This window comes from Ambystoma mexicanum, chromosome 2q, assembly GCF_040938575.1.
Source record: "Ambystoma mexicanum isolate Mex_15411 chromosome 2q, UKY_AmexF1_1, whole genome shotgun sequence".
Lineage (NCBI taxonomy): Eukaryota > Metazoa > Chordata > Amphibia > Caudata > Ambystomatidae > Ambystoma > Ambystoma mexicanum.
In genome coordinates, this window is record NC_090924.1 from 859,807,516 (window position 1) to 859,821,922 (window position 14,407).

Genomic DNA, 14,407 nt, shown 5'->3' on the forward strand with positions numbered 1-14,407 from the left:
TAGTGGCCCAGAGGGTGAGCGCAGTCGGCAGCACCCCCCGAACCCCAAAGGACCGCCGCAAGCGGTGGGACGCCCTGCGGCTGAAGGTGCAACGCCTTACCATTTCATATGCCACTAACCTTTACTGCTGAAAGCTGCACCTGCGACCCGCTGGTGTACTATAGAGCTGTAAATGTGGCCATTTAAACAGGTGGATTAAAGCAGCTCAACAAGCACTCCAACAACCCGAACCATTGGTACTGCACATGAAAACTAGACCCACACAAGCCACACGTTTCCACCATCAATGATAGAGATGTTCCCTACACCTCAGCCAGTAAAGGAGACTGCAACATGCAACAGGCACAGATGGCACATCACCAACAATGGCAGGCACTCCATCAGCCTGAACCCCAGGCACCCATGCAGGCAGCCCCTGAGCCGCCACAACCTCCACCAGAGACAGCCCCTGCCTGCATGAATCCCATCAGCCTAGACCCATGCCCCCACTGGAAGCCCATCAGCATGCAACTCAGGTCCCACCCTGCAGCCCACCTATCAGCCTGCAGACCAGGCTCCCCGCAGGCATCCCATCGGGCTGCACCTCATGTTGACCCATAGCAGCGTCCACAGAAGAGGAGTCTATGGAGAGCTTGAAGGCCCTACATACGGATGATGTACAGGCCCACATTGTCTCCCCATGAACTCTCAGATGAACAGATCTGGCAGAATTTGTGTTCTGCATTGAGCCCAACAGCAAGACTAAAATGTCTGTCCCCCAAGTTCAAGCCCTTAACACGGCTCAATTTCTGGTCCCAGATACTTATTCGGCACATTGTGGCCCCGGTAAATAGCATCACATAGCTTTCTTCTCCAGCATCTTCTCAGGTGTTGTGCCATGATGAGATGGATCCATCACTGCATATCCTTTCCCATTGACCCAGGAGCCCTAAAACACATCAACGCCCAGTCCGATGCCGCTTTCCCAATGTGATTGTGGCAGTGAATTGAACACACGTGGCTCTTTTTCCACCTTTGGCAAGCGAGAAGTACTACCAAAATAGACAAATGCAATACTCCATCAATGTGCAGATCGTCTGTGATGCTCCCCTGCTATTCACCCATGTGTGAGTCAGATTTCCATGCTCTACCCATGATTTGATGATCTTGACTCAAAGCAACCTGTCCCTACTTAAGGAGCCCTCCAGCCTCTTTTCCTTTGCAGATGGGGAGCAGGTGCAAGTGGATCTAGGTCACCTGGCCTAAGCCCCGCCCACCTGGTGCCTTCCTCTTTGCCGCTCTCTTTCACCACTTAGAAAGCTTCGCCCACCTGGTGCCTTCCTGTTTGCCACTCTTTTTCACCACTTAGCAAGCCCTGCCCACCTGGTGCCTTCCTGTTTGCCGCTCCTTTTTCCTACTTAAGGAGCCCTCCAGCCTCTTTTCCTGTGCAGATGGGGAGCAGGTGCAAGTGGATCTAGGTCACCTGGCGCCTTCCTGCCTGCCGGTGTTCTTTCACCACTTAGCAAGCCCCGCCCACCTGGTGCCTTCCTGTTTGCCGCTCTTTTTCACCACTTAGCAAGCCCCGGCCACCTGGTGCCTTCCTGTTTGCTGCTCTTTTTCACCACTTAGAAATCCCCGCCCACCTGGTGCCTTCCTGTTTGCCGCTCCTTTTTCCTACTTAAGGAGCCCTCCAGCCTCTTTTCCTGTGCAGATGGGGAGCAGGTGCAAGTGGATCTAGGTCACCTGGCCTAAGCCCCGCCCACCTGGTACCTTCCTGCCTGCCGCTCTTTTTCACCACTTAGCAAGTCCTGCCCACCTGGTGCCTTCCTGTTTGCCGCTCTTTTTCCTTACTTAAGGAGCCCTCCAGCCACTTTTCCTTTGCAGATGGGAAGCAGGTGCAAGTGGATCTAGGTCACCTGGCCTAAGCCCCAGCCCACCTGGTGCGTTCCTGTTTGCTGCTCTTTTCCACCACTTTGCAAGCCCCGCCCATCTGGTGCCTTCCTCTTTTATGCTCTTTTTCACCACTTAGCAAGCACCACCCACATTCTTAGCCCTGCCTCTTCCTTCCTGCTCCTAACTATTAGATCAAGGGCGTCTCTCGCCCGTGCGCCCTAAGCGAAGGGCAGAAGATGAAAAGGGGAATTCCTGTTTGGACCTGTTTGGACCAGGAGGACCCAGGGCCCGACCCCCTGCTCAGACAGCAGGTAGGCATGCACCAACATGTGTTACTCCCTCTGGTCCCCCTGTGATGTTCCCTTGTGTCCCCCCATTCTCGCACACAGGTGTTGCCTGTTTTGCTTGATTCTTCTACCCTGCTCCCCCTCACCCCACTCAAGCCTACTTCTGCAGGAGTCTGTCCTGATACATTCTGGTTTCACCATCACCGTCTTGTGGACAATGCTGGATTTGACTTTTATGGACTTCATTCATTCATGGTGTGTCACCCTTTCTCAACTCTCATGCTGAACTTCTTTTGCATCTTTTACTCATGGTGGCACTGAATCATGCTGTTCCCATCTACATCTTGTATCCTGGCTTGCAACATTATGTGTTACTACTGACTTCTGCAATTGTATTCACTCTCCCCTCTTGCTTCTCCACTCTTTTGACTGCTAACTCTCTGTTCTCTCCTCCTTTCCCTTCTCCCTTTTCCTATCTCCTCCCCTTACTTTCTTCTATGCACTTACTCTATCAGAATTGTCCCTGGACCTAGTATGATAGCAACCTGGTCTGTCTCCTCTTCCCTCCCCTTACTGGTTTTTTCCTCCCCAAGCCCCTCCAGCACTATCAGAAATGTCGTCAGGCCTAATATGATAGTCGCTTGTTTTGTTCCTCCCCTCCCTTTCTGCACCCCTCTCCCTCACCTCTTGTTTTTTTTCCGGCTCTACCAGAAATGTCGTCAGGCCTAGTACGGTAGTCTCCTGTTTGTTTCCATTTCCTTCCCACTCTCCCCCTCCCTTCCTTATCTATGTTTTAGCTCTTGAACTATCTGAAATGTCGTCAGGCCGAGTACGATAGTTAATTTCACATCCTTACTGTTCATTTCCTGTAAGAATGTCATTGTTTTTTCCCTTGTTCCCTCCCTTGCCTTGAAGCGCTTTGAAACACATTGTGCATAGGCGCTATATAAATAAACTATCATATCATATCATATCATACATGATGGTGGGATTACAACAATGTTGAGCACACCGAACACACATGCAACTCTCTATGTATGGGCACAACATGTAGATGAGAGAAAGTAATTACAGAACTGCCAGAATGGTGGTGGCCACTCCTACTTGAGACAGGTTGGCTGGGGCGGGAACAAAGGATGGATAGTCATACAGACCCACAAAACTCATCACTGTGGCTAACCTTGGGTTTTCCTTATAAAGGTAGACATGGATAGGGTTAGCATGACTGACAGAGCTTAAAGGGACCAGGTAACAACATTTCACAAGGAGGGAAAGAGATATGTGGTAAGATGAAGGGTAGTATAATTCCAAGGACAAATGTGTGACAGGAGCAGTTGGTGGGAGTGCCGGAGGGACGAGCCTTGTTGATCATCATCCAAACATGACATGAACACCTACGCTATTGGTTGGAGTGATGGTGTGCATTCGAGTACCAACACAGGCCTGCACTGGTAGGGAGGACAACAGGAAGGATCACACATCCAGTGTTGGCCGTGGCTGTTGGAGGGGTCATGTGGATCCCGACAGATCAGGGAGGCAAGATGTATACAGTACAAATGGACAATGAGTTGTATGGCCTGAATGCAATATGTCAGTGGAGCAAAGGGCAGGGAAATCATAGGAAGAGATTAGATGTACAAGAAGCAGAGCAGGTCCATTAGGAATGAGTGAATACTGAAGAGAAGGCGAGTAATAGCAGTAGGTGTATTAAATATGCATTGGAAAACAACACTAATTGTTTCTTTGCGCAGTTCTAAGGCGGCACAGAGGTAGCAGAAGATTAGTGAGGACCAAATATATGAGAGTGGAGTGGCATTAAAAAGATGTGTAGGAGTGGAGGCCATAGGCTAGCCAAAGAAGGGGAATGGCGAACAACTGGCGGAAACCCTGATTGCGAACTGAAGGTGGTGTGTGCACAAGTTCATGAGACACATCACATGCCTCTTATTTTGAAATGCATAATGCAGTAGGGGGCTGATGTTCGCGTTAGAGGAAACCATGCCCATAAATAGAGGCACGTGAACCAACAAAGATCTCACAGGGTCAAGGCCAACTTCAGCCATCCTCTTTTTATATTCCATGTGTTGCTAGTGCCCAGGACATCTCGGGGACATGCTGAAGATACATGGCATGTGACCTGGAAACCTATTATGATGTCAAACGGCCTGTAGTGACTCCCAGGTGACAGAGTCGGAAGCATAAGAGGAAGGGGCAGATTGACAAAGTCCTGTCGAGATGATGGGGACTGTTTGCTTCTACAGAGGCTGGGAGAGGTGCAGGGCGAGGTGATGTTACCACTTCATGTTGCACACATGGGATGTATAAATGAGGCATTTAATACGGGTACCATTGTTTTCACTCCGTGAGTAGTACCACCTCTTATAAATCACAAAGTCAGTGCTACAGGTCACACATTGGAAAGGGGACAGAGAGTTCCACTGTCAAGACATGAATGTCAGGAACAGCTCTGAGACAGGACTTCGTGTTGCACACCAGTGGTCTCCCAACAGGACCTCTAATGCTGTGTTTGTGTCCTGCACATTGACATTTGGCCCGCCTCACACAAATAGGCATGCATCTCATCCGTCCAAACGTCCACCACTGTAGGACATGGCCACATGCACATCACATATTCTGGAAATGACTGTTCCATCCACATTCCCACATAGGGTAAAACTGGCAATTTGCTCTGTCATTCTTTATGCTGCACAGGTGATCTGTATACCCCATGCACCCACGGCTGATGACACCTCTTTGGAATCCCATGAACCCCAGACAGCACTTCTCCTACGCTGCCCACGCCTGCACATGCAACCCCACTGAGCAGGCATTTGGGGTTCTCGAGAACGACTTTTAGTGCCACCGAACAGATAGGACATTTAAATGCTGGTCAGAGAAGGTGTGCCGCATTGTGGCCATACTTTGCATAATACACAATGCCTGAAGAATATGATGAACACCTGGATTCCAATGATGGAGGCCATGTCCTCAGCGGAACACAGACAGCATTGATGGCCTCATCCTGCAGGAGGAAGTCTAAAATGACTTCTTAAAACATATGTGAGAGAATCACTGTGAAGATTGATATCCCCCCCCCTGATCCCCCCGCCCACTCCACCCTTCCTCTGTATGTGTACAATGAAGGAAGTGGCTTAGAAGGGAGCAAGTTGCACCTGCAGCTGCAGAGGCTGATTCTCAGGCTAATGCGGATGCCAGCTTGCCCAGGAACAGGCTTCTGCAGATGCAGCAGTAACTGCAGCAGAAGATGCCTGTGCTCAGGCGAAGCATGATTCCCAACGTGCCCTGGTGGAGGCCCTGCTACTGCTGCTGAGGGCTGCGCTCAGTCTAGAGAGGACACCTGAATGGCCAAGGAGAGGACTGCTGCTGAAGCAACCATGACCTGTTCTTAGGTCAGGAAGGATGCCCTCTTGGCCCAAAAAGAGGTCTCTAGGCGTAGTGAGACTGCTTCTCATAATGCACGTAGCTCATCTGCCGTGGATTGGCAATTGGCACAGAGCGATGTTGCCTACTGCCACTGAATGGTGGATGGCAGCCTGTAGATAGCACTGATTGGTATTCGGACACACCAGGTGCAGTGCCTTACCAACATGCCCGAGTTTGGGTGGAGGGATTCAACTTCCACCTCACCCCCCGTTCTTCCCTGTCTCAGCTCCTACAGCGCCCTGGCTGTAATAGAAAACACTGGTGCCTCTGACTACAGCAAACTGGGTGCTCAAGAACACCGATCAAATGGGGGCCGGTGCCTAAATTGGAATGGTAGAAGTGCACCCGCACTCCCTCCTCACCTGTCTTCCCTCCATATAGTCTCTGCCAGCAATGCCACTGTACTATTTCTTTTGATCTGGCAACACAAATGATTCACAGTCACACCCATTGGATGCTCATAGAGTTTGGACCTCCGAGGATTTGGCCTTAATGGACGTGACCATTGACTCGTTTCTTTCATCTCCCACTAGACACTTTACACTTAATCTTGAACCTGGAAAGCTCACATAGTTTGATTGCTCTTCTTTTTAAACCGACATACATAAAATCCGATATACTATCATCATCGGCATATGACAACAGTACAAAGGTGAGTTTTCCCAATTTTAGGAGGGAGATCTTCACCAGTGTTAGGCAGTCAAATAGACCTGACAAATATAGAATAAAAAGCATTGGCTCCAAAACGCAGCTCTGCTTTACCCCTCTACATGTTGCTATTTCCCTTGATAGTATACCATGACTATTAAGGCTCACCTGTATCCTGGGATCCTCATGGAGGTGCATACGGAAATAGAATAGATGGCCTGGGATGCCTTTCCTGCTGAGCTTATCCCACAATTGTCCTCTATTGACATTGTCGAAAGCAGTCAACGAAGAAGGCATACAATGGGGGACTAGTCTGCTTTTGCGCCCTCTTCTATCTAGCTGGTTAATGTTAGCATGTTATGTGCAGTTGAACAGCCCACCCTGAATCCAGTCTGAAAGGGCCTTAAACGTTTTTCTTTGCCAGCCCACTCGTTGATTTCTTTTAGTAGAAATGCTCCACAGATTTTACTGGGTATATCCAGCAAGGCCGGCCATCTGTAATTGCCCGGATCAGTCCTATTAACCATTTTTAAAAACAGGTATCACAATAGCCATTTTCCATGAATCTGGTACAATGCCACCTATTATTTTTGCCTTAAACAATAAATACAATAGCAATGGCCAATACTCTGGATTTATCTTAATGATTACATTTGCTAGCCCATCAGGACCGGGAGCTCTATACATTTGATTCAATATGTCCTCTTTAGATACATTCCTATAGGTCGTATCACACAATGTCTGACAATGTGTCTCCCCCATCACCCTGCCATTCTTTACCCTTTACCTTCATGAATCTCACCAATATATCTTCACTTATGGGGTTTACCAACATACGTTCCTTATCACCTTGCATATCATTAAACGTTCTCCCCAAATGTGTGCATTTGCAGTTCTTAAAACGTCCATCATCATTTGCCATTCTGCATTCATGATTGAGTATCTATATCTTATTATCCAATTATTATATTGGTTCTTTAAACGTCTTATCAGCTTACTCCTCTCCATGCTCCTTATCACTCATTTATGAGCAGATCGTATGTATTTCCTCAGAAACTTCTTTGCATCACGATTTGCCATGTTGAAGATCCCGGTAGCAGTCCCCTTATTATTGACCATGTAATGTTTCCCTATCAGAAGGAATTTTGCTGTAAGATAACAGATATGCTTTACTATTACTTTCAGGTCTTTTGCCCTTTGTCCCATCAATTGACCCGTGGGCATATCCTTGGTGGATCTACTCATCGCATTTATATTACCCTTCGTCTAGCCAATTTGTTTGCACTTATCATCAAACTCTATTTCTCATATTGTATCCTGAAATGGTCCCTCTTCTTGCAATTCAGTTATTAAGGCTACTGCTGATACGTTTATTTTATTGTTCAGCACTTACACTATTATTGTAAACTATTCCCTTTGAACACAGCGCTTAGGCATAATCACACTGTAAATAAATAAAAAAGACAAATACCAAAATACCTCTCACTGTGCAATATCTATCACCTATGTTGTGTAACATTCCTGGAGTGACAATTATCCACAGGATTGATTATATCATCATGTGTTATGTAGGATTGATCGACTGAACAGATATTGGGCTGTGAGCATGCAATGCGATATCCTGCAATGCATACAACGTGGCATGCAGGCAATGGATGGACTGCGTACATGGGACACAAGAGTGACACTGATATGATGACTCCAGGGTGTACATTGGACATATGATTGATGAGTAATACCTGTGGCGAACATTGCTTCAGCATGTACACATACAAGCTGCCCTTAGTGCTCCTGGAATCCTGGGACCACCGAAGGGCAATTGTCATCATAACATTGTGAGGGTGCTGGGAACATTCATTCAAGCCACCAGGAAAGTGTGTGGCCCGGGCATGCCTCAAGCCCACTCTGTGTGGACTTTTGGAGCCCAGAAAATGTGCTGTAGTTATAATAGTGTATATATATATATCACTGAAAAGCTTTGAAATTCTACAAATAAATCTTTGGTTAAACGGGTGTTAGGGCTAGGGTTACCTTAAAAAAACAATGAAAATTCATGGAAAAACTGTTTAACATGCCGTTAAGGTTGCAGCTCGACACCTTCCCCCCAAACAAATTCTCCACTTTAAGTTCCTAAAGCAATTATAACATGGCCTCCAACATCCTAGCAGAAACATCATTTAGCCATTGCCATGCACAGCCCATGACGTGACAAGTGCCAACAGTATGGAGAAAAGAGGATTCTAAACTAGGAGTGCAGTCCTCACTACAGGGAGTAACATATCGACCTCCACTCCCCGCAACAAGATGAAGAGCATAGACTTGCAAGTGCATTGACCGTCTTGGCAGCTAAAATGACATGAATAGCAATAGCTGTTCCCTCAAATATGTGGGCGTTGGACATGAGGACCATAATCTATGTAATAACTTGAAGATTGTGTGAATCCAACCAACAATGCACCATCACAAGTTAGGATTGAGAGGAATGGATAAACACTGGAGCCAACGATGTAGTGGGTGAGCCACTAAATCCACTATAAGAGCAGGGAGGGACAGGGCCTGGGAATGGCTCTGAAAAGAATCGAGGTCCCACTGCAATTAAGTCCCCATTTATCTATCATTACGAGAAAAAATTAAAATGGGGGCTTGTCATGCGGGTGCATATAATGATATGTATTCAGAACAATCCTCAATTCCTGAATGAATAGAGAGAAACAGGGGCTTCTACGTATGATTGATTCAAGACAATTAGGGAGATGTAACTGAACACTAAAATGTTTGTATGAAAAACACTTCTTTCTGGATGAACCAAGGAACCTTCTATATTCTTTCCTGATTCAGACAGACATTGTGCAAGCTAGTAACATATATGCATTGCTAGCACCAGGGATTGCAATGTGGTTAGTACCTTCATGGGTGGCATAACAATGTCCTGGGAACATGCCTGTCTGATGACTATTAAGGTGGCTTTGAATGCAAGATACAACTCGATACACAGTTGCATGTTGACGAGATACTTTATCACCCACATGATAAATACAATGGTGAATATTACGCTACACCTGTTAATTGTGATAGAGTTAATGTTCCTTTTCACACCTGGTATGGGAGTTCTCCATACTTGCGAGGTCTTGGTCTAAGGAGATGTCAAGAAGCCCCTGGCTACACACATTATAATGAACAGTTGCTGCCCTAGCGTGTTGCCCTTAATGAGATGGTCTCCTGTGAACAAGTGTGCCTGCCTTATGTTACTTTTGAAACATACTGCTAATATGATTATCCTACTGCATTCTAATGGCTCATTTGCTAATTCAGTACATACAAGGGTAATCCTCGGTCTCTCATCTTTGTCCGAGGCAAGTCAGCCTCCTTTTTTATCTCCCAGCACTTCTTCTGCACACAGCCAATTCTTGACTCTAACACCTTCATCAGAGGGCTCAGCTGTACCAGAACCCCTTCTGGATATCAGCAGGAAGAAGTCCAATACGACTCTATGATTAATAGCCGCACAAGTAACAGGAACTCTTGAGCACATCTCAAGCACATCATGCATCAACAGCGTAACTCAATGGAATTTCACCACCACGCTATTAACTGCCTTCAGGAAAACTATGATGGCTAAGAATGGAAGCTCTCCTCCCTCCTTCTGACTACATTTTATTCTGCACACTCATCTCAATGATCACAATCACTCACATATGCCTTTTTATTTCCCTTCATATTGTGAGTTAACGCTGTATGTTTTTGTCACCATGCCATTTCTCAGTCTTTCGCTTTCCTGTTCTCCCGGAACACATATCCTTTTACTTTACTTTACTTTATTCAATGTATAGTGCACACAAGGGACCTGGAGGCTTAATGGCGCAGACAAATAACCAATCACAAAGAAACATCACAAAATAAACACAGAGGTGACATTCAGAAACAGCCAGGAAGTGGGAACAAAAGAGAGGAAAACAGGATTATCTGACCAGTAAGGTCTTCAACTTCTTTCTCAATTGCTCAGTCTATGTCAAAGTTCTAATGTCTGGGGGTAAGGCCTTCCATGCCTTTGGTGCAGCAAGATAAAAGGATCCTTTAATGGCCTGTGTCCGTTTAAAGGCTGGAACTACCAGCTGGTTAGTATGATTGGACCACAAGGGTGTTACACAAGATTTGTATATCAGCAGCTCTCTCAGATATACGGGGCACCCACTTGTCAAGCATTTATGAGTCATTACTAGTAAGCGAAAGAGCATCCTTGCTTCAATGGGTAACCAATGCAGTCTATGCCTCCCATCTGAGATATGAACTCTTGTTTTAGACCAGCCATCATCCTAATGACATTATTTCGTATAGTTTGTAATCTTGTATAATCTGCTTTGGCTATACCCACCAGAAGACTACTGCAGTAGTCTATTTTGGATCCCACAATAGCCCTACCTATCATCTCGCAATTAGCCTGCGATATATAGGGGCGTATTTGTGTGAGCAATTTAATATAGTAAGCCGTGCAGGAGACAAGGTTGCTAACTTGGGCCTTCCAATTCAGATTCTGATCCAAATATAAGCCAAGCATCTTTACTTTCTTTGATGTTTTAATACTAGAGCCGGCCACTACAAAATGGTTATTTTCTATGCCCATTTTCCATATTTTATTTTCTGTGCCAACTACCATCAATTCTGTCTTTTCTTTGTTGACCAACAGGCCATAAGTCACCATTCACATTTGAATAAGTTCATACATTTTATTTACAGTACGTTCATCCTCATCATAATTACCAGACAATGCGATGACACATGGTGTATCATCATCATAATTGGTAAAAGCATTATTAGTTGCTTCCAGCTATTTAAGAAATGGGACGGTAAAAATGATAAACAAGGCGGGAGATAAACAAGCGCCTTGCGGCATGCCATACTCAAGACCGGCTGGTGGTGCTTCTACCTCCTTGCTACAGACTCTACACAGATGATTTACCAAGGAAGGAGCCAATCCAAAGTGCATCGCTATCTCAGAAATAGGCTACTTATTTTAGTATGGTGACCAACAAAATGTGTGGTCAACCAGATCAAAAGCTGCAAACACGTCCAGCAGCATACGCATGGCAGCATGACTCATGTCCATGATCTGTAATCATCTGGATTTAAAATCAAGGAGTGTGGTCTCTGTGGTGTGCCCTGCCTAAAACCTGATTGCCATTTATTTAAAATTGCATGTTCAGTAAGATTATCATAGATTTTCGAGTAGGCTACCCGATCTAAATGTTTGAAAAGAAATATCATGTTAGTAATGGGCATATAGTTCATTGGTATATCGCGATATAAAACGGATGTTTTAAGCACGGGGCTAATCCAGGGATTCTTCAGGACGTCTGGGACATGATTCTCTGCAAATGAGGGATTTATAAACTTACAGAGAACACCTAAAAGCAACGGCTCACAGGCCTTAATAGTCACTGCCGGGCATATATTCCCTTTACAGCTGTTTGGCTTTAAGTTAGCGATACTCACAACTAATTCTGATGCCGACACAGGTTTAAAATTAAACTGCTGACCTTGTTATATACAGTCCTTCTGGACTTAACTAATCGAAAGCCCTAACGATTGCCTACAGTGGTCAATGGTCTCCTTTACCTTATCAAGCTTCCCGAACGTAGCTTCCTGAATCATATTACACCATGCCGCATCTTTTACCAGCACATCACTTTTATTTTCAACCCAAAGACCACGATTTGACTGCCACCCTGACCAGGGTCACAATTTACCTCTACACATACACGGTTTGGTGCTTTACTACCACCATAGTGGTTATGTGCTAAATATAATCGACGCTTAGCATAACATTAATGACATGCATGGAGCCAAACTTCCTTTGGGACAAAAAGAAAAAAAACATTTTATGCTCAGAGTGCAAAGTATACGTTTTTGGCATTAACACATTCTTATTCACAAATGGGTGGGACACATGTAGATCACATATTACCAAAAAGATTACATTCTTGACTGCATTTCTAGTACATACCTTGCTAAATCCTTAGAAAAAATGTACATGGGTTTCACTATACATATACATGCACACTTAAAAACCTGAGTAGTTCAACATTTTAGAGACATGAAGATTATAAATCCTCACCCCCTAGAGCTGAACACCTTGCAAAGATGCATCAAAGTGATGGTATACCTTTGAGGTAGAGGTTGTGGACTTCCGTGTAAGAGAAGGTGGTCGAGCTTTGAAGCGTCATAGATTGGATTGCAACCTTGCATTGTCAGAATGAAATCTCAGGGGCCCTAATGTGGAAGAGGAGCTAGCTGTGTTTGTACATTAGTAATACTATACTGATATCTTTCTGGTTGTGTGGGAATACATTGATATAGGTTCTGGACTGTGAGTAATGACCTAACCTTTGTATAATAGGACTTCTCAAAGACCAGCTCTGCGGGTGTCTGCAGGATACTAAGGTTATTGTATCTCATAAAAAAATTGAAATTCATAGAAATAACGTTGGTTAAATGGACGTTATGATTGAGGCGGCCTAATAAAAACCGATGCAAATTCTGCGCATTTCAAAGTGACGTTTTCACTGCAGCACAAGAAAACAAATGAAAAAGGAATTGCCAGTTATGGTGTCTAACCCAGCCATAACTGTGCCACTGCCATCCTAAAACAACCATAACGCAGCTGTGGCCTTGCATCGATCATGACACCACATATACCACCTCAAATGACATGTCCATAACCAAACCTTGGACCAGACTTTCACAGCGAAAAAGACAACATTAAAAAAATGGTTTCTTAACATTTCATGTGAGGGAAAGCACAGAGATGCACTCTAGAAGCTGTAACAAATAATTATAAACCCCGTTTTTGCAGGGGAATTACTACACAGAGTGATGTCATGAGCCGAGTATGGTAAATTAAGGGAAAAGTGATAGATTAACAAAGTGTTTAAGTGAGTGTGTGATGTGCATGTAGTGTGGTTGCATGAGAGATGTGGAATGGGTATACGTGTGTGAGAGAGTGGGTCTGTTTGCAGGGGAGGGTCTGAGTGAGTGTGTGTATGCTTGCTATTTTCAGCAGCCTCATCCGAGCCCCTTGTCTACTGGTCCACCCCAATGTCAGTCCTCAAACTTAGGCAGGGGACTTTGTCATAAGTGGTTAAAACGTTAGTTTTGTTTATCCCTCGTGACCTACTAAACAGTCTCAGAAATGTTGATACTTTTTGGCATTGGAAAGTGAATATATTGAGTTGAGTGGTGCAATTTACGAAATGTTTGTAGCCTGAAGTGGACCATTTTTAGATATAGATTGATCAAGAATGCAGTACAAGAAAGTAATAGGCATGCCCACTTCATGCTTGACCGCTAACATTTTCATTGGCTCTTTTACAAACAAAAAAGAGGTACCTCATTGAGTACAATCCTTGGGCCAATGCATGCGAACCTCACCCTAGACTAGTAGGAAGAGGAGATCATTTAGTCCAAAAAGGAGAAAAAGTACATGGACGAATTCATCCTATGGCTCTCTTATACTGCATTGTTTCCGTCATCAGGGCAGGCAAAACTAAGGAATGGCTCTAATTTGTAAACACTCTGAAGCGGAATGATCTTCATTGGATTTCAACACCGAACACAGCAACATCTCAATTGTATTTTTAGACAACAAATTGTATATTTTAAACTATAAATTAGAGAGCGAAATGTATTGTACACCTAAGAGTACACATTCTATTGCACTAGCATCAAGTGTCCATCCCAAAAATTAGGTTTAGAGTATTCCGTATGGAGATTGTAGCAGAACCAAGTACAGAGGAGGCAGTTGTTCAGAAACAAGTCAAAGTCATGGCAACAAATTCAAACAGAGGGTCTATATGCAATTTACCATTGAAGATGCATGTCTCAGGGCTGAAAACATGAGTAAGCAAGGAACTCATTATGACAAAAAAGGGAAAATAAATGGAGGTTTATTAGCGACAGAAGAGGCAAATGGTCTTTACAGTATTCGGACGCAAATGTTTCACTGAAAGCTGCCCTTATGAATGTTTCGTATTGGATGACGTCTTAACCGAGTCAACAGTATTGAATAAAATGAAATCGAATTTCAATGATTCTGCGATTATATTTGCATATGGAAAAAGAAATGCATACTGAATTATCATATTTTGTCTAACTAATTTGAA